At 43.9% G+C, this 20,182-nt stretch overlaps 1 pseudogene; it reads right to left on the bottom strand.

The window, feature by feature from the left end:
* Positions 1-693: 693 nt before the first annotated feature.
* On the bottom strand, positions 694-5,249 carry LOC102257857 (annotated as a pseudogene).
* Positions 5,250-20,182: the final 14,933 nt, after the last annotated feature.

The following is a 20,182-nucleotide window of genomic DNA, read 5'->3' on the forward strand; positions in this document are numbered from 1 at the left end:
GGGATAATTACACTCAGCACTGAGGGTGGGCACTGTGGTGGGGGATATGGATATTCATTAGGTCCTTGAAGGAAAATTATAAAGGAACTTAGTCCAGAAGCTAAAAAAAGATCTTAGTCAGTAGAAAATGAAGTTAAGATATAAATATTGATTCCAATGCTAGTTTGCTTCCCCACTTAGAGATATTATTGTTGAGTCAATTATTTCTCTGAATTTTTTTTTTACATTGGATACATTTTTATTGAGCCTCTTAGTTTATAACATGAGGTAAAAGGAAAATGAGTCCTCTTAACCAGTATTTTACACAACTGTAGTAAAATATTTTAAACTTCAGGGATTTATAACAGATTGCAATTCTTAAAAGTTTGGGGAGAGCGCTGGTCAGTTTAGCTCAGTGGTCAGAGCGTTGGCCCATGTAACAAAGGGTTGGAGGTTTGATTCCTGGTCAAGGGCATGTACCTTGTTTGCAGGTTCAATCCCCAGCCCTGGCCTAGGCTCGAGTGGGAGGCAATCAGTCAACGTGTCTCTCTCACCCCTCCCTTCCACTCCCTCTAAAAATCAATGGGAAAAAAATCCTCACTCCTAAGGTGGGGATTAAAAAAAAAGTTTGGGGAGAGAGTAAAAACGTTCTAACATAACTCCTTGAATTTCCCAGTTGACTCTTCCCTTACAATAGTAACCAGCTGTAATTAGTTACATAAGTTTCTTCAAGGCCATTGCTGATGTCTTTGAATCTGAAGCATTGCTATTACAATCAATATCCACTAATTCCACTTCAAAAATGAGTTTTGCATGTGGTGGAACTTTGGTATCAGGATGCCCTGTCTTTCCATAAACCCACTCTGGTTCAATCTCAAGTGGAGTCTTTTCTCCTTTACTCAAAGTCAAGAGTGCCTCTTCCCATCCCCTGATCACCTGCCAGTTCCACCCGTAAAGCTTACAGGCTTGGCATTTTTCTTCTTTCAACTTGTTTGAATATTGCCATCAAAACCAGTTCCATCCCACAATGTTCCTGTAAACTAGCGGTGAACAACACCTCCCTTCTTGGGGAAGTTGGTTTTATCCCTTCCTTTTTAAAAATATACTTTTATTGATTTCAGAGAGGAAGAGGGAGAGAGAGAGAGAAATAGAAAGAGAGAGGGGGAAACAACAATGATGAGAGAGAATCATTGATTGGCTGCCTCCTGCACGCGCCACACTGGGGATCGAGCCAGTAGCCCAGGCATGTGCCCTGACAGGGAATCTAACCATGACCTCCTGGCTCATAGGTCAATGCTCAATCACTGAACCACACTGGCTGGGCTATTCCCTTTTTTAAGAACAGATTTTGTATATTTTGGTGGACCCGCATCCGCAGTCTTGGTTTCTTTGGGTTTATCTTTATCAAGCTTCACATTTTTCACCTGCTTAGATGCTTTACTTACACTTTATCAGTACCCTTGAGACACTTTCAAAAAGATGGTTACAGGCTGTAACCAAATGGTCCTTGTTAGCTGTCTTGGCCACATTTAGTGTTTTCTAATGACTTAATGTTCTGCAGGAAGCGCACCTGAACCGTGGTCCTGCAGAAACTTGATGATGTCCTTCTCCGGCAGCTGTTCGCTGTGCAGCGCCCACGGTCCAGGCCACGGTGGGGGCCGCCGCCCTCTTCCCCGCTGCCTCTGCTGTTTCCCAAGATGCTTTTTAGCAAAGACCATATCCAGTTCTGCAAAATATTTGTGGGAGCAACAAGTACATTTGCATATGATGTACATACACTTTACATATGATTACATACCATCTCCAGGAAAATTCGAAGCTAAAATGAAATTAGTATTATTTTTCCTTATGATGTTTTCCTTAGCTTCTATGCCTCAGTCTTTATGCCTCCCCACTGCCTATAGTTTAAGTTCTTTTTTATGGTAATATATAGTGTTTTATTTATTCTGTTCATTAATAACTAATATTTGAGAACATTTATAATATTAATGGACTTAATCTAAGAGAACTTCAACTTATATTTTTTTCAAAATATTTTAATACCGGGTATTAATAAGAGAGAATGCAATGTCTTCTGCCTGGTACCCAAGTCACCTGTCCTGTCATCGCTGCCATCTCTTTTCCTGTTTTCTACATTATTTCCTGCACTGGTCACACAGAAGGAGCAGGCCATGAGCAGTCACTATTAGTTGACTACCCGCTAGCCACTTTCTCATTTCTTTCTTCCTAACAGAACCATGATTTTCTTCCTTCTGGCATTTGCATACTATATGCTTCTGGCCCTCACAAAGCTTCAGCGTATAGGATTTGATTAGTCTACACCCAACCTGGTAGATCTACCCCCTTGGCAAGGGACTGGTTTAAACATGGGTATGTGATGCAATCTTGGCCAATGAGAAGGAAAGAGAAGCCTGCCAGGTAGGGGATTTCATTGAAAATTTTCTGAGTCTCAAAAGAGGACACACAAAAAACACAGAGACTCACCTCTTTTCTACTTCTAGACAGGGCTACAGAAAAAGGAGATGCCTAGAACAGCATCAAGATCATATAACCATGGGAGCAGAGGGCACACACAAGGTGGCAGAGGGGAAATATGGAAGGAACCTGAACTTTTGAAGAGGTAATTGTACCCCTGGCTTAAACCACCATCATAACAACTATAATTATAACTTACTAGAGACCGGGTACCCGAATTAGTGCGCTGGTGGGGGGGCCCTTGGCCTGGCCTGCAGACATCCCCCAGGAGGTTCCGGATTGCAAGATGGTGCAGGCCAGGCTGAGGGACCCCACCAGTGCACCATAGGGGCCAGAGAGGGACTACGGGAGGGCTCCAGGGCATGTCTGGCCCTTCTCACCCAGTCCTGATCAGCCAGATCCCAGCAGCTAGCTAACCTACCGGTTGGAGCGTCTGCCCCCTGGTGGTCAGTGTATGTCATAGTGACTGGTCAGACGGTTGAACTATAGGACACAGCATATTAGGCATATATATATGGCTGGTACTATTATGAGCATTTTATATATGTTAACTCATTTAGTCCTCACAACTATCTGGTGAAGTGGAAGTTTTTATTATTTTCATTTTACAACTGAGCAAACTGAAGCAGAGATGTGCCAAGGTCACTCTCCTGATTGTTTCTCTTTTCAGATACTTATTATAGAAACTTAAAAGTGTACACTAAAGTAGAGAATAGTGCAATAAATCCCTCTGCACCCATCAATCATCTAGTTTAAACAGTTAGCAACATCTGATCATTCTTGACTCATTCATGATGCCCCGGTCGACTTTTCTCCCCACATTGCTTTGCAGCAAATCCCAGACCTCATATTCTATCATACTGGATTACTTCATGCATGACAAAAACTAATAACTACTTTTATTTGGGTTTTCTGTTACAGCCCAAACTAGTCTCTACGTATTAATAACTTTCTCCTCATAAAAATTTGAAAATGTAGATAAGCTGAAGGCAAAAATATAAAATCCACCTACAAAATGATCACCTAGAAATAACAACTAATAATCAATTAGTGTGCTTCCTTTCAGTATTTTGTATGTTCGCTTTGAATGTGAAATTGTGCTTTTCTCACTTATCATGGCCTGAGCATTCTCCATTCTTATTCCAGCCTCCATGATCTTTGGGTGCTGGGCTCCCTCTATCTTTTCTTCTTTTAGGAACTTGAGGCCTGCTCTCTTTGCACTTGGAACAACACCCCCACCACTGTCATTTAATGATGTGGCAATTGTCTATCCACTTTCCTGACTAGACTAGCACACACTGAGGGTAGGAACTGTTGCTGAGTTAAAAACATTGTTTTTTCCTGAATCTCTGGTGCCTATATTGCTATAAGAAACAATCTGACAGAACTCATCGTTGTAGGGATGGTGTTGAACCTGGGGTGGCCTGCATCATGCACTGTCCCCTTTACAGGGACCCAGTGGAGAAACGTCCTCTCATCCCAGCTGCAGTCACAACCATGCTGCTCCTGAAAAACAGGCGGGTGTTCTTTAGTGGCTGCCACAAACAGTTGTAATATTAGTGTGTCCATTTTTGCTTTGGTCACTAGATAGTTCAGAGCTGAAGCTGTGGTTCTAACTTTGGAAAGGATTTACAGTTTTCAAAGCATAAACTCACACTAGTTTTATTTTTTCTTCACTGCAATTTATTTATATTTGAAATAATCATATGGTATTATGATAAGGCCATTTCTGACATGTTAATTCATGAGTTTTCTTCTCTTCTTTCTTCCACGAAAGCAGCTTGCAGGTTCTGTGCCTTCTTACTTCAGGACTGGTAAAATTGTGGTTGACTTCCATTTCTGGATTTGCTTAGAAACGTCTGAAGTCTTTAAGGAGGATGAGCTAAGTGTCTGCAAGGAGAGGAAGGGCTCCTGAGGGAAACGTGGGAAGAGGAGGGGTTCCCCAAGAATGTCAGAGAGGTCCCCGAGTCTCTTTGGGTCTGTGGGTTTGGAGAGCAGAGGGGAGTAGAACTCACAGTGGCAAGACTCCAGGTGAGAAGAGTGCCCACCTACCCCTCAGGAGCAGACTTGGATTAAAGTTAAGTGTGATATATAGAAAACAAAGAGACTTAATATTTCTTGTTTTACCTGAATTTGCAGACTGGGATTCATATTCATGACAGTACTTAGTGAATTTGTGAAAGCCACCAAATCCTTTTTGTAAAGAGACAGTGTACAAACAAGCAGAGAAGAAAAGCATTATTATATGGGAAGAATGTGAGTTTTGGAGGCAGACCTATCATTATTCTACTTCAGGCCCTTGATTTTCCCCTTGGATTTCTCCTATTGCTTCCCAGCTGTCCTAGCAGGACCCACTCTTGCTCCCCTCGCTGCATCCTTCACCCAGCTGTCAGAATTGTCTTTTGCAATTGCAGACCAGCTCGGGTCCCTCCTCTGCTTAAAGTTCTCTGTTCAATCCCTTTTTACTCTCAGAATAAAGTTTAAGTCTACAAGGGTCTTCGTCATTAGCTTCTGTAAGCCTCATCTGCTAAAAGCACCCCCCCCATTCCTACCCAAACTTGACTCTCCAGCAATAGTGTCCCACTTGTTATTCTGCAAATGCACCATCACTCTCAGAATAAAGTTTAAGTCTACAAGGACCTTCATCATTGGCTTCTGTAAGCCTCATCTGCTAAAAGCACCCCCCCATTCCTACCCAAACTTGACTCTCCAGCAATAGTGTCCCACTTGTTATTCTGCAAATGCACCATCTCCCTCTTCTCGTCTGGTTCTTGCGGCTCATAAAGTCTTCCCATGGACCAGCTCCTACTATCTCAGAACACTCCCAGTGACAGGGTCATCCAGGCAGCCTTCTCCAACTCTGCTCTCTCCATGCGGGCTAGGTGTGGTGTCTCTGCTCTGTGTCCCCAGAGCATCCTAAGGTTACACCTGTGTCCCTCATCACAGTGATTTGAACTGCATGCGTCACAGTAAGAGAGAACAGGGAAACTTGTTTATAATTGGGGGTTCCAGTGTCTGTAGATGTGTCTGATGGATGGTGACATGGAAGCAGGAAGACATTTCAGAAAGAGTCATGGGCGTCTAGAGGAAATGAGGAAGAAGTCTGGCACTGTGGTCCACACTTGGCAACAGGGCTCAAGGGCAAAATGGTTTGAAACCCAACGTGAGGATGTACTAAAAAATGCCTAAGGCAGAGACTGCAAAATCTGCTCCAATATCCGGTCTCTGTTCTCCTTTCAGTAATATAAACCCCTCAGGGTTTCAGGTGGTCATGTGGCCAAAGATTATGTTTTCCCAGACTTCCTTTCAGCTGGGTATGGTCAGGTGACTAAGTTCAGGCCAATAGGAGGGAGTGGAAGTGATGTATGGATACTTCCAAGTTATCAGTAAAGAAAGTAGCTGCTTACGCTGACTTCCTCTTTCCCCTTCCTGAAGGCTGAGACGCAGAGATGAACGAGGAAACCCAGGTGCCCAAATGATCCCGTGCAGCAGAGCTTCCCACCAGACTAGAGAGCTCACCTAGTTCAGTTCTGATACATGAGCATGAAACAAACTTCTGCCATCTTGGTTAAGGTGAGCATATACGTCTATTTTCCAGGTATTCATTTCATCCAGAAAATTTACCGATGGGAATGGGAGCTCAGGGTGGGGAGGGGGATTATAAGCAACCATGCCAGAGGGCATCTTCCACAGCAGGCGCTGTGCAGGGTCCCACTGAGGACGCACCTTGAGCCCTCAGCATCAGCTGTGGCTAGTTTTGTTGCTCATCTGGGCCCGGAGCCTCCGCATTTAGACTTCCCTGAACACGGGCACTGACTGACCAGGAAGAAAAGAACAAGCAGCTCCACTTGCATAAATGCGGCTTGCTCCCCCTCCCCCACCCTTCTTTAAGTTCCCAAAACACTGGGGGGAGCAAAGGGGAGGAGAAAAGAACAGTAAAAGAGAGAAGCATACTCCCTCCACAGTGAACAACAAGCCTCCTGAGCTAGGAGGAGGAGAATGAAGTTGGATATGAGCTGGAAGCGTTAAGTTGCATCAGTTGTATTACGTTGCATTTTTAATATCTAAAAATGAGCATAAAGTTTCACCTCAAATGTCATTTAGTGAAGGGAAAGTGTGATTCAACAGCACTTTTCTAGGGGCAGTCCCTGGAGGAAATCATATTTTTCATGTTTGAGCTCTACTGAGTTTAGACTCAGTAGTGGTCGGCAAACTCATTAGTCAACAGAGCCAAATATCAACAGTACAACGATTGAAATTTCTTTTGAGAGCCAAATTTTTTAAACTTAAACTATATAGGTAGGTACATTGTTATTAACTTAATTAGGGTACTCCTAAGGCTTAGGAAGAGCCACACTCAAGGGGCCAAAGAGCCGCATGTGGTTCTCGAGCTGCAGTTTGCCGACCACAGGTTTAGAGCATTCAGTAAAGTGGTTAGGGACTGAAAAAGAAATAGCTAAAATTATAACTCTAGTCCTCCTGCATCCCTAATGTGGTCATGGTCCTCTTCCTTGTGAAATAGACAGTAAGGAAAGGGGAAGGGAGAGGGCGAGAGGGCAGAGAGAGTGGACACCAGTGATGTAGACCTAGGAGGCCGGTGGCCTCAGAGGACAGGGCAGGTCAGCAGGACCATGCTGGGGCGTTGGGCAGAGCACGGCAGGTTATTAGAGGGCCAGAGCCTCTCCACTGCTCCTGTTTCCTCCCTTGCCGAATGAGGTCAGTGAGAGGAACACAGCCTCTTTCTGCCCCTTTATTCAGGCAATATGTTGTAGGCGGCGGGAGCCAGGTGTCTGGCCGGTGGGGTCAGACTAAACCTGGGTTCAGCAGCCTCGGTACTTGGGTTCTGGCTGGGAAGGAATTCAGAGCAAGACCCAAACTGTAAGAGAACATTTATTTGGCAAATCACAGAAGTAGAACGAGTAATTTCTAGAAGAAATAGGCTTAGGAAACAAGCTATGGAGGTAAAGGAAGGGCCCTTGGAGCTTAGAATCTGGAAGCTAATGGTAACATGCCTGAGGGGTGAGGGTGGAGGTGGGGGGGGGGAAGGGGGAAGGAAAAGGGAAAGGGAGGGACGTGCTCCCAGGAGGAAGGGTGCACTGGGTCCCCATCCTGTCCTCAGGGTTTAAGGGTGGAGGTTTTAGGGGAGGTCCCAGGAGAAGGTCTCAATAGACTATTTAGCAGTTTTCCAGGTGTCTCCTTTCAGGGTTGTGGCCTCACTGATTGATTGGCAGCATCAGGGCAGGGGGTCATTACTCAATGCATCTGGTCCTGGCATCAGCCGTGGCTGGTTTTGTTGCTTATCTGGGCCTGGAGCTGAAATACAACTGAGGCCTAAATTGTATCTCTAGGGAGGAGAGGTCAGGGGGTTCAAACCTCATGACCAGGGACATGCTAGGGGAGGAAAAGTCACCATGGGGGCGAGGTGCCACAACTGATTGTCCATTGCTAGGCACCTGGGGCTTTCCATCCTGATGACCTTCTGTACCTGGGCCATCGTCCTGCTCTATTCAGGTGTCTGACTGCTTACAACACCTCCCCACACAGTTGGAAACCTTAACTGATTGGTAATTTGCGGAAGATTAAATGGCACAGTCAGCTGAACTCTTCCCTACTCTCCTGGGAGGGAGCTGCCCTGAGGGCCAGACATTCTCTTCTACCTCTTCATGCCCCAAATGCTCTAGGAAACTGACCCCACCTGGGAAACCTGCAGGTCATTGGTCCCCGGGACTGGGTGGCAAAGAAAGGACTGACATCATTGATTCCCTCTCCTATGCCCAATCCTACCCAGAGGTCATCAACATGGTTGAGCAGAAAAACAGCGCACTCTAGACAACAGAAACAACCGCCAGAAGACAGGGAAGGGAGAGATGATTAGAACGCAGCTCAAATTATGTGTGAGACGTTCCAACCCCAACTTGGAACTCCCAGAGAGATACAAAAAGAAAAAAAAAAGGGTCTGAGTAAGCCACGTAGCAGGTGAGGGCTGATAATGGCGCAGATTTATGGGCAAACTCTTAAAGTGACTTAGCCCTGGTTCTATCAGCCATGACAACTAAGGGAAGATTTGGGCTGCAATAATCAACTAATACAGTGATGGAGAACCTATGACATGTGTGTCAGAGGGACACATGAACTCATTTTTTTGGTTGATTTTTCTTTGTTAAATGGCATTTAAATATATAAATAAATATCAAAAATATAAATCTTTGTTTTACTATGGTTGCAAATATCAAAAAATTTCTATATGTGACACGGCACCAGAGTTAAGTTAGGGTTTTTCAAAATGCTGACACGCCGAGCTCAAAAGGTTCGCCATCACTGAACTAATACTTGAAGACTTCCTGATAGGTTGTTTACTCCAGGTGTTTTATAGAACTTAGAGGAAAAGCTGTGTAACACCTAATACGTTCTCAGTCTAATACAATTGACGAAATGGTAACTTTTTTGTTTTTTGCCATGGAAGGGAAAAAAATCCCTACATTTTCCTTAGAGGTTTCCACTCAAATACTTTTCAGTTTCACCCTCTTTGTTTTGTTTGTTTGTTTGTTTATGAGAGTGGAAAGGAGGGAGGGAGAGAGAGAGAAACATCATCAATGTGAGAGAGACACATCGATTGGTTGCCTCCTGGAGGCACTCCAATGAGGATGCCTGCGACCAGGAGTCGAACCCATGGTCCTTCAGTATGAGGGTTGACACTCTTCTAACCACTGAGCAAACAAGCCAGGGCCCTCCCAGTTTTACTGATTTTGCATCTTGGTGGGGAAGGTGTGAGCTTAGATGAGTTTGAAGGAAACAACTAATGCAATCCAACTGAACCACTCGAATTCCACTGAAGGATTGACTATTCTCGAGGATGCAGGCTTTCTGAAGAGTTCATTTCAAATCTATTTTTTTAAAGTGGAGGTATAGATATGCTTCACATTCCTGTTTGTTTGTTTTTTCATGTAAGAGAAAACTCTGAGGTCAGCACAATTCTTGTTCTAAATAAGTGTTTTATAATGATATTCATACAAGTTCTCATTACAACGCAGCTAACAAGAGCCAGATTGGTTGTGGTTGAGTTATAGTTGCCGTTTTGTGGGCTACATCTTTGTAAATCAGCCCTTAATTGGGGTCAGTGGGGGGCTTGGGGGTGATGCAACAGGGTCGCCCTATTCACCCTGTGGTTCTTCATTAGTCACTGTGTGTGCCAAAGTGCACCAACACCAAGAGGCCAGATCACGTGTTTGCTTAGGGAAACCAGCAGGCTTCCAAAGCATGCGATACTGTAGATGACTCCAGTAGAGTCAGGCTATGTTAGCATCCGGGAAAGAGAATCGGCTTTGGAGTCAGGAGGCGCAGCTCTGCCACTGACTTGCCATAACTTTAGGCAAATTCATGAACCTGTCTGAGTCTCCAATTTCTGGTGTGTATGTGTGGTGGTTTTTTTTTTTTGTTGTTGTTGTTGTTAATCCTCACCTGAGGATATTTTTCCATTGGTTTTTAGAGAGAGTGGAAGGGAGAGGGAGAGACAGAAAGAAACACTGATATGAGAGAGATACACTGATTGGTTGTCTCCTGCATGCACCCAGACCAGGGCTGGGGAACCTGCAACCAAGGTATGTGCCCTTGACCAGAATTGAACCTGGGCAGTCCTCAGGCCGACACTCTATCCACTGAGCCAAACCCGCTAGGGCTCGGGTTTCTTGTCTGTTAAATGGGGTAAGCATACTTCAACCACAGGGTTATTGCTACCATTGATGAAATTACATACAGACAGGCCTAATGCATATGAGACATTCAAAAAAAGTAGCAAAATAACTTTTATATCAGAGGCAAATAATAGAAAATCCAGAGTGATTTGTTAAATAAGGCAAGAGGAAATGAGCACTACAGAAAAATACGTATTTTTGAAAATATGATGTTAGTTAAATAAGGACACCAGGAAGGAAGGAATTAATCAACTGTACATCCCAACTTGTGCCAAGTGCTGAAGAGATTCACAAAGACCAAACAGACATGGCCTCGCCCTTGGAGGCTCCTGCTCTAGAGGAGTGCTACATACATGTAAACCTGAAACAGGAAGTTAACAACACAGGCCAACCAGCAACCAATCATTGCCTGCCTGCACACTCTACATATTTGTCAACTAGATGAGTAGAGCCTAATTCTAATCAAATAATAATATGTGTAGATTCAAAACTTTCAGAACGCAGTAAAAACCTGGGTGAACCCTCTCCCAAAAAACAAAGTAACTGGTGAAAGTTATAAAAGACAATCATTCAAAGTTTTTGACAATTGTCTTAAGGGCATAGAGCAAATGGAGAGAGATTCATTCAAGAAAACCTACTATGCCTTGCTGGGAACAGTGAGATTCTGTGCCATTTGCGCCAGAACCTGCTCTATTACCCATCTTCACAGCTTCACATAGAAGCTCTACTCTAGACACGTGCAGCCAAGCAGGCAGGGGCTCCTTCTCCTTCCAGTCCCCAGTCCTGAGCTATGGCGTCACCTGGGGAGGAGCAGGCTGTCATTTCGTTTCCCCACCCCCATGTTGCAGAAGCTCTATGCTACACAGGCATGGCCCAGAGGATGGAGTTTTCCTTCCTCACTCAGGTCTAACTTAGGAAGGATGCTCTATCAGGTGCAGAGGCTGAGAACGCTGGCAGGTTCCATGCCAGAAGAGGCAAGCTAAGATAAAGGGTGGCCACCTCCCCCATTCCCCACAGTGCTCACTCATAGAGCGGGGCCGTCACTCTGGTAACAGCGGATCTCTGCCCCCCGCCTCTGGTGCAGCGGCACAGAGATTCTGCCCAGGGCCACGGCAGGCCATGAAGACTGAAGAACTCTGTAGCTCTGCCTGAGGGGTTGGTGCCATTTGGAGTGCGGAGAACTCCATAGCTCAAGTCATTGCTGAAAATAATGGAGAGCTTGGTGCAGAGCAATTCAGAGAAGGCTGGTAACTCCATGATGCAGAGCAGAGAGAAACCAGAGAGAGGGAGACAGCTAACAGGCCTCCAGGGATCACAATTCTGAAGTCGTGAAGGATGCACACATGTGCAAAGCTGTGCCTACTCAGGAACAATCAGGGCCGGGTTAGTGGCCAACTTGAAAGGGTCACTCATGCTTGCACAGAGCTATTAACACAGGGCAGAAGCTGCACTAGCACAAGGGGCTTAAACACAGCATCTGACCAAACAGTGACTCTGACCTAAGGTGACTCATAGGAAGCCAGGTTTAAAAATAAAATCACACTCCTCCCTGGCCATCTGGAAGCCGGTGTGAATGCCCAAGCTGCTCCCTCTTAGAAGCCATCAGAGAGGGGACCTCTACGCTAAGTGCCTCCCAAATATGGGGCAAAAAGTGTCACCTCCCTGCACTGTGAGAGAAACCACGAAGCCACATACACAGCCACTGTGAGAGGGTAACTAGCGTCTTGGTCTCTCTTCCAGTGCCTTGTACCCTGTTGTGAACACTCTGGCCAACTCCTTTAGATTGAGGTTTTATTGGGATTGTGCCCCTGGACACTGTCCTTGGGGTCTCCCGGGGCTCACACTCTGTGTGAGCCAGTCCATTGCCACATGGTTTCAGACAGTGAGGATAAGCCCAGGTGTTACTTCCTAGCAACGGTGTCAGATCTGGCCTGGGGCCTGCACAGGAAGGGGGGGGGATCCTTTCCCCCTCCAAATAGTGCTTTCTTTTGTGACGAGAGAGAGGGACCTTATCTTTGAGGTCCTTACACTGCAACGTTCTCAACCATCTCAGTTTGAAGTTTGCAATCAACCAGAAACAAATGGTGGGAATGGGAACAAGTCAGGAGAGAGGCCAAAGGGAAACGGGACCAAATGTCCAAACCTGCTTGGGAATGTCTCTGAGCGGTCAATGCCAAGACACGAGGAACAGGACACAGAGGAGACGGGTGGGACAGTGCCCTCTGAACTTGCAAGGCTCTGCCCATTCAGGCATGGTGATAAGCGCAGGGAGGAACACCTGGGCTCCCTGTGGGAAGAGGTTATGCCCCAGGAGGGATGGACAGGGCTGAGGGTTGACAGGTAGAAAGAAACAGGGATGGGGTGCACTCTTTAGGCTGAAAAACAATTCTAATATAGAGAGCATTTTCATTCCTCAGCCAATAGAAGACTAGAAGTAAAGAGAAAGAAAGGAAGAAAGAGAGAAAAAGAAAGAGAGAGAGACACGGAGGACTATTAGAGATAGATGCACTGAGCCCTGGCCAGTTTGGCTCAGTGGAGATAGATGCACTGAAACTGGCACAAATGACATCTGATATATAGACTTCTGTGAAGCAGTTAACAGAAAAACTGGAGTTCATTCATTTAAGAAGTATTTTTTAATTTGTTGGGGGGACATTGGTTGATACAATTGCATAGGTTTCAAGTGCACAATTCTATAACACATCATCTGTATATTGCCTTGTGTGTTTACTGCTCAAAGTCAGATCTTCCTCCATCACCAGATATTTGACCCCCTTTACTGCTTCCCTCCAACCCCCTTTTTCCTCAGGGAGCAACCACACTGTTGTCTGTGTCTATGAGTTTCAGTTTTATATCCCACTTATGAATGAAATCAAATGGTTCTTGACTTTTTTTTCATCTGACTTATTTCGCTTAGCAGGATTTTCTCAAGATTCATTCATGTTGTCCCAAATGGCAGTATTTCATCTTTTCTTATGACTGAGTAGTATTACATTGAATAGATGTAGCACATCTCCTTTATCCAATTATCTATCAAAGGACACTTCAGTTGTTTCTGTCTTGACCACTGTAAATAATGCTGCAGTGAACATAGGGGTGCAAATAAATGTTTTTAAGTTTTTCAGGTAGATGCCCAGAAGAGGGGTCATTGGGTCATATGGAACTCTATTCTTAATTTTTTGAGGGAACTCCATACTGTTTTCCATAGTGGCTATCCCAGCTTACATTCCTCCCAGCAGTGAATGAGGGTTCCTTTTTCTCCACAACCTCTGCAACACTTGTTATTATTTGTCTTGCTGATAATAACCATTTTAACTGGTGTAAGGTGGTATCTCATTGTGGATTTGATTTGCATTTCCCCAATAGCTAGTGAAGTTGAGCATTTTTATATATATCTGTTGGCCATTTCAACAAATATTTTTGAACACCTACTGCGTGCCAGCCTCTACTCTTGGTACCTAGGATAGATCAGTGAACATCCTATATAATAAAAGGCTAATATGCAAATTGACCAAATGGTGGAATGACCGGTCGCTATGACATGCACTGACCCTCAGGGGGCAGACACAATGCAGGCGCTGCCCCCTGGGGGTCAGTGCACTTGCATAGGGGGAGCTCTGCTCAGCCAGAAGCTGGGCTCACAGCGAGTGCAGCAGTGTGGCGGGAGCCTCTCCCGTCTCCGTGGCAGCACTAAGGACCCCTTGGGGGATGTCTGCCTGCTGGCTTAGGCCCCCCCCCCCCTAAGCCAGCAGGCAGACACCCCCCGAGGGTCCCAGATTGCGAGAGGGCGCAGGCTGGGCTGAGGGACCACCCTCCCCCGCAGACTACGAATGTGCACTGGGCCTCTAGTATCAGATAAAGATCTCTGTCTTCATAAAGCTTACATTCTAGCAAGTTTCCAGTTGTTACGGAACATCCACGGGTGCATTTAGAACATTGGCATATGCCTTACAGACTTTGATAGTTACTTTGGACTTTATTATATCACAGTTCATTCAGCACAGTAATAATGATGATGATAATAAATAGCTCTGCTGTGCATACCATCTGCCAGGCACTGTTCACCTGCTTTCTGTTCATTGGATTCTTTAACCCTCACTGAAAACCCAGTGTTATTTTTTCCCCTTGAACAGGTCACTGTGGCCAACTAGCATGGTGTGCTCTGACTGATCACGCCTGCTGTCTGTGACTGACCACCTTCCCTCCCCCTCCCTCACCTGCTCACCTCCCTTGGGCTAAGACAGATGTCCTGGGTCCCATCAGAGACACGTGGATTAGGCAGGATAACTGGAATGGGGTGAGGGTTGGCTCACCAAAGAAAGCGATCCTGGGCAGACAAGCATCTCCCTACCAAGTTACCTAATAGGCCATTTTAGAAAGGCAATGGTTTCAACATTCAAAGTCCAAAATGAAGGAAAGATGCAGGACAAAGCAGAGTAGGACTCTTAGTAACCCCATTTTATAAATGACAAAACCAAGGCACAGAGAGGGATGTGACTTGCTCAGGTTCACACACCCAGTAAACAGTGGAGATTGGATTTTGATCTGACTCCAGAGCCCATGCCTTCATCTCTGCATTATTCCGATAAAGTCATAAAGGAATGTTAGTCAACATAGTTTCTGGTTTCTAAGAAATCCATTTTCTTTCCCATTTGAACATCTCTGTAATTGGGATGTGTCATATAGATACAAGAATATCTAGTATCTGTTTAATTGGCAGCATTTTTTTCTTCCTTACTGGCACAAAAAATAATACCACATCTTGCAAAAAAAGTCCTATAGTTGATGCTGTATTCTTTCAACAGATATTGATGATGTTCCTACTCTGTGCCCATCAGCTGTGCTAGGCTCACTGTGCTGCGTGGTCCATAGTGACACAATCATTAATAATTACAAGGCCATGTGAAGTGTGCAATGTAGGAGTTGTGCACAGAAGGGAGAGACACTCTAAGAGACAGGCACTAGCCAGAAGGAGGGGTCAGGGAAGCCTTCCTAGAGAGGTAGAATATAGGTGATAGGGGAAGGAGAGGAGTTTGATGGGGACAAAAGTGGCTCCATCTCGATGGAGGATAGACTATGAGGCAGGGAGTGGTTCAAGATGAGCTTGAGGTGTTTAGCACCGTGTGGTGTAATGATGCCTGATTCAGCAGGACGGTGAATGTAATGCTATCTACACTGCAGGCGGTAAGGAAGGATTCACTTGAGGGACTGTGAGAAGTTCATGTTCAGATTGCATTTTGGCAAGTTCCCTTGGGGAGTAACTGGAAGCTGGCCAGGGATGGTGACAGTCACAGAGAGGAGCAAGGCCGAGGCCTCGAACTTTAGGAGGCATTGTCAGGATGCAGAAGAGGAGGCAGGCTCTAAAACACATTGAGAGATAAAGTGGGAAGGGTCTGCTGATTGGATTTGGGGATGAGGGAGAGAGAGACGAGCCAGAGATCATTTCCAGGTTCCGGGCTTGGACAACTGGCCGGGTGGGCCGAGAATAAAGGAAAGGCATGGCTTAGGGAAGAGAAGAATGTGTGTGACTGTGTACACGTTCAGTGAGAGGGTTCTGCCAGATACGGCGGTGGCATTTGTGACTAAGTGGAGTGTTGAGGCTTGAAGACAGAATTAGCAGTCCCCAGTCAGGAACCTTGGGAGGCAGTTAAAACTGTGAGCTCCTTGAGGGCAGGGACTCTGTTTTCCACCTCTGTTTAGTGGCTAGCATGGGAACTGGTGCATAATCAATGCTCAATAAACGTTTGCCTGCAGGCAAGTGTAATCATTATAATAATCTATGTGTGTCTGTGGGACTGTGTATGTAGTGTGTATCTGTCTACTACCGTATATGTGAGTAGTTGCTATGCTTTTTATATCCTGGGCACTGTTCTCAGATATTTACAGTATTAAACTCTCATTTACTTCTTACAATAATATAGATGGTATACTATTGCTGCCCCCTTTTAAAGATTAGGAAATCAAGGCACGGAGAAACTAATTCACTTGCATTTCCAGAGCTAGAAAGTGGTAGAACTATAACTTAAAGCTAAGTAGTCTGGCACCAGGGAATTTTCTCTCGATGCTTTCGGTAGAGTTTTTCTGGTTTCTTTAAATAAGAGTTTTTTCTTCTTTAAGCAATTGGTGAAGAACAAAGGTTCAGCACAGGAAAGGTTAAGTTCTAGTTGTCTGGAAATTTTATCTTTTTACTTGGCAAAAGCACTTTCATATAACAAGATCCAGCCTAAACATCACATCATTGTGAAACTTGCCCCATGCCTTTTATTTTCCAAAGTGAAGCTTGCCTTCCGCTGCGCTCCCCTAGTATCCTTAGGATGCTGCTTTTGGAAACATTTACCACCTTATGTTGACTCTTCCTTGGTTTTCAACGTGAGTCCGTCCAGACTGCGGACTCTCTGTATTATGCCTTTCTACATCCTCAGCTAGCTAGCATGCATGGCATAAAGTTAAGTATATAATGGATGTTTGCTAATTGAGTGAATGAATGAATGAATGAATGAAGGGAGAAAAGATTTATTTTACTAACATTTGACAAATAAGACATTGCTGTAGACAACACACTTCCGGCTCAATCCGAGCTGCAAGGACAACCACATAAGGCCCATCATCCCACTGTGTACAGACCTTGCATGAAGATGTGTTGGCCACAGGTCATTTGATCGTAGCCCCTCCTTGTAGCAGCACTTAGCATCCCAGTGCCTCGGGAGAAAGATTTATTTTACTAACATTTGACAAATAAGACATTGCTGTAGACAACACACTTCCGGCTCAATCCGAGCTGCAAGGACAACCACATAAGGCCCATCATCCCACTGTGTACAGACCTTGCATGAAGATGTGTTGGCCACAGGTCATTTGATCGTAGCCCCTCCTTGTAGCAGCACTTAGCATCCCAGTGCCTCCACATCACACCAGCTTCCAGGGAGAAATCCCGAAGGGCGCTCTCCCATGATGCTTTTAGAGGAACATTCCATGCACGCCACCCCCCCACCCCAATGGAGCACACCATGGAGGCCAGGCTCGGGCTTCCTGTGCCCACGCCAACATTGGAAGTCCCCCGGGAGTTCCTTTAACATTTAATATCTCAGTTTCTTCTTTTTGATGTCCTGGGATCTGGGTATGCTCAGGACATCCTCTTCAACCCCTGTTTTCTGAAAACCTGTTTATATTAGTCCTTGCCATGTATTTATTTGGGAATAAAATCAACATTTGGACTCATCAGAGCATATGGTTAGTGTTTTCTGTAAGGGGTGGGGTATCCATTTCTCCATCATGTGGCAAAAGTGCAGCAGCTGTACTATCTCATTACAGGACTTCACTTTATTCAATAAAAAAAAAATAGTATTGCTCTGCTTAACAAAACTATCCTCATCCCCCACCCACCCTCCAAGACCTGATCTGTGATTTCAATGCCTCCTGCCGTAATGGCTCTGGATGGTTTGCATGTGATATGAGTTAGGTCCAGAATCTGCTTTCAATTCAGTTGCCTCAGATTGTATTTTCCCTGCGAGCCATTAGTCACCCAATGTTGACAAGTGTTTGTAAGGATGCCATCTCCCCCTTTGTTTATATGCAAGTGCAGCAACCAGAATGATTTATTTATGTTTTAATTAAAATTTGTGGATAGACCAGTGATTTTTAGCAATGACTTTTCTAATTTGTGGGCTCCAAAAAGAAAAAAAAAATCAATAACCCGATGCCATTTATGTTTTTATAGTTACCCCAGGCATTTGTGATGCAGGCCTGCCGCTCACCTGCAGTCTTACCCGGAGGAGCGTGATCCTCGCCGCATAAATCTTCCCCAGGGGCCGAGAGGGTCTATATTTCAGAGCCACTTCCCTTCTGTGTCAGCTGTAAGTGAGATGTTACATGCTTTCCATTCTCATGGTTTTCATGGCAAGGCACAGGCTAAAATTAATATTGAAAGTAAATTGATGGACTGTAAGGTTTATACTACCTGACCCAATCCGTAACGACTGCCTTAGAATTTTAATAATTTAAGCTCATTGATTTTGGTTCCTGCATGTCGCTCTCCACCCTGCAAATGTACCCCATAGGTTCTTTGGAAAGAACAGACCCCAAATGCCAGGCTTTTATGGGAACGTAATATATTCGACATTGCAGGTGCATAAATCTCCATGAAATTGCACCACGTTAACGTATTTACTGGTGCACACAATTTACTAACTCCTTTGTAAAAGTCTAAATAAAGATAGATAAGACAGGTAGATATGGAAAAATAATGAGTAAATGTTCCGATGTATATTAACAAGATGTGTTCATTACCTTCACAAGGCTATCAGACTAACTGGAAAAGAATTAATTAATTTTCAGGGTGTCTGGGATGGTTTTAATTGCTGTTTTTCAAAGTCTGGGAAAAAATGAACTGTTTTTGCATTTTCTGCCAAACTCAAATTATCCTCTCCCAAATAGTCCGGGTCGGGGAGGGTGTGGGGGGAGTGATGACAAAGAGGGTGGGAAGGGAAATACTTGGTCTCACACACCATGTTGGCCTTCTGAGATAAAGGCACAGATTACAAGGAGAAGCTCATTGTAGTGCAGAAAGCCCTCTTAAGAAGGCTCCCATTTGAGTTTCTTCTGCTTCCCTTCTTTCAGAATACATATTGTCCAAGTCCCTGCAAACACTCATACTCACATGTTTGATTTTCTTCTTTCTCCCATTTCTCCCCCTTTTCTTAGTTTTTGCAATTCGGCTCTGGGAACATTCAAGTCAGGTTTTATCACAGCATGTTGGAAACAGCCGGCCCATCTACCAAGAAGACCCTGTCCTTGCTTACCTGTGGAGGACAAAGCTTGTGTTCTTTCCTAGGCACTGATTTAATAGATATAGATATAGATATAGATGATATAGATATAGATATAGATATCTTGATTTTATTTTTGGTCTGCCTGTTCTATCATTTAGAATGTGTATTAAAAATATCCCACTATGGAATCCATTTAACAAAAGACATGCAAGACTTGTCCTCTGAAAACTACAAAATATAATTGAAAGAAATTAAAGAGGACAAATGAATGGAGAGAAATCCCATGTTCACGGATTGGAAAATTTAATATTGTTAAAATGGCAATACTCCCCCAAATTGCCTGTAGATTTCCAACACAATTTCTATCAACATCTCAGATGGCTTCCCCGACCCCGAAATCAATGCACTAATCCTGAAATTCACATAGAGATTTAAGGACCTCAAATAGCTAAAACAATCTTGAAAAAGAAAAAGAAAGTTGGAGGACTAGTCACATTTTCCAATTTCAAAACTTATTACAGAACTATATTAATTAAAACAGTGTGGTATTGGCAGAAACATAGGTGTATAAATTAGTGGAATAGAATTTGAAGTCCAGAAATAAGCTCTTACATTTTTATGGTCCCTTAATTTTCAACAAGGGTGCCAAGATAATTAAATGGGAAAAGAATAGTCTTTTCAACAAATGGTATTTTGACAACTGGCTATCCAGCAAAAGAATGAAGTTGGACCCCTGTCCCACATCATATACAAAAATTAACTCAAAAAATGCATTATACATCTAAATGTAGGAGCTGAAATGAAAACACTCTTAGAAGAAAACAGAAGTAAGTCTTTGTGACCTTGAATTAGGTAATGGTTTTGTAGATATAAAAAAAGTATACATGCTAAAAGAAAAAATAGCTAAGCCCAAGTTATATAGATTTTTAAATAGATTAATCAAAATAAAAAAGTTATGTGTATAGGACACCATCACAAAAGTGAAATTGAAAAGGACATATAGGGAACTTGTATCCAGAATGTATAAAGAACTCTTTAAATTTAATAATAAAAAGACATATAACCCACATTTATATGGAAAAAATATTTAAATAGACATTTCTTCAAAGAAGATTTACAAATGGCCAACAAACACAAGGAAAGATGCTCAACATCATTAGTCATTAGGGAAATGTAAATAAAAAACAATATATCACTTCACAACAATTGGAATGGTTATAAAATACACACACACACACACACACACACACACACACACACACAAAGAAA

Source organism: Myotis brandtii, unplaced genomic scaffold, assembly GCF_000412655.1.
Source record: "Myotis brandtii unplaced genomic scaffold, ASM41265v1 scaffold540, whole genome shotgun sequence".
Taxonomy (NCBI): Eukaryota; Metazoa; Chordata; class Mammalia; order Chiroptera; family Vespertilionidae; genus Myotis; species Myotis brandtii.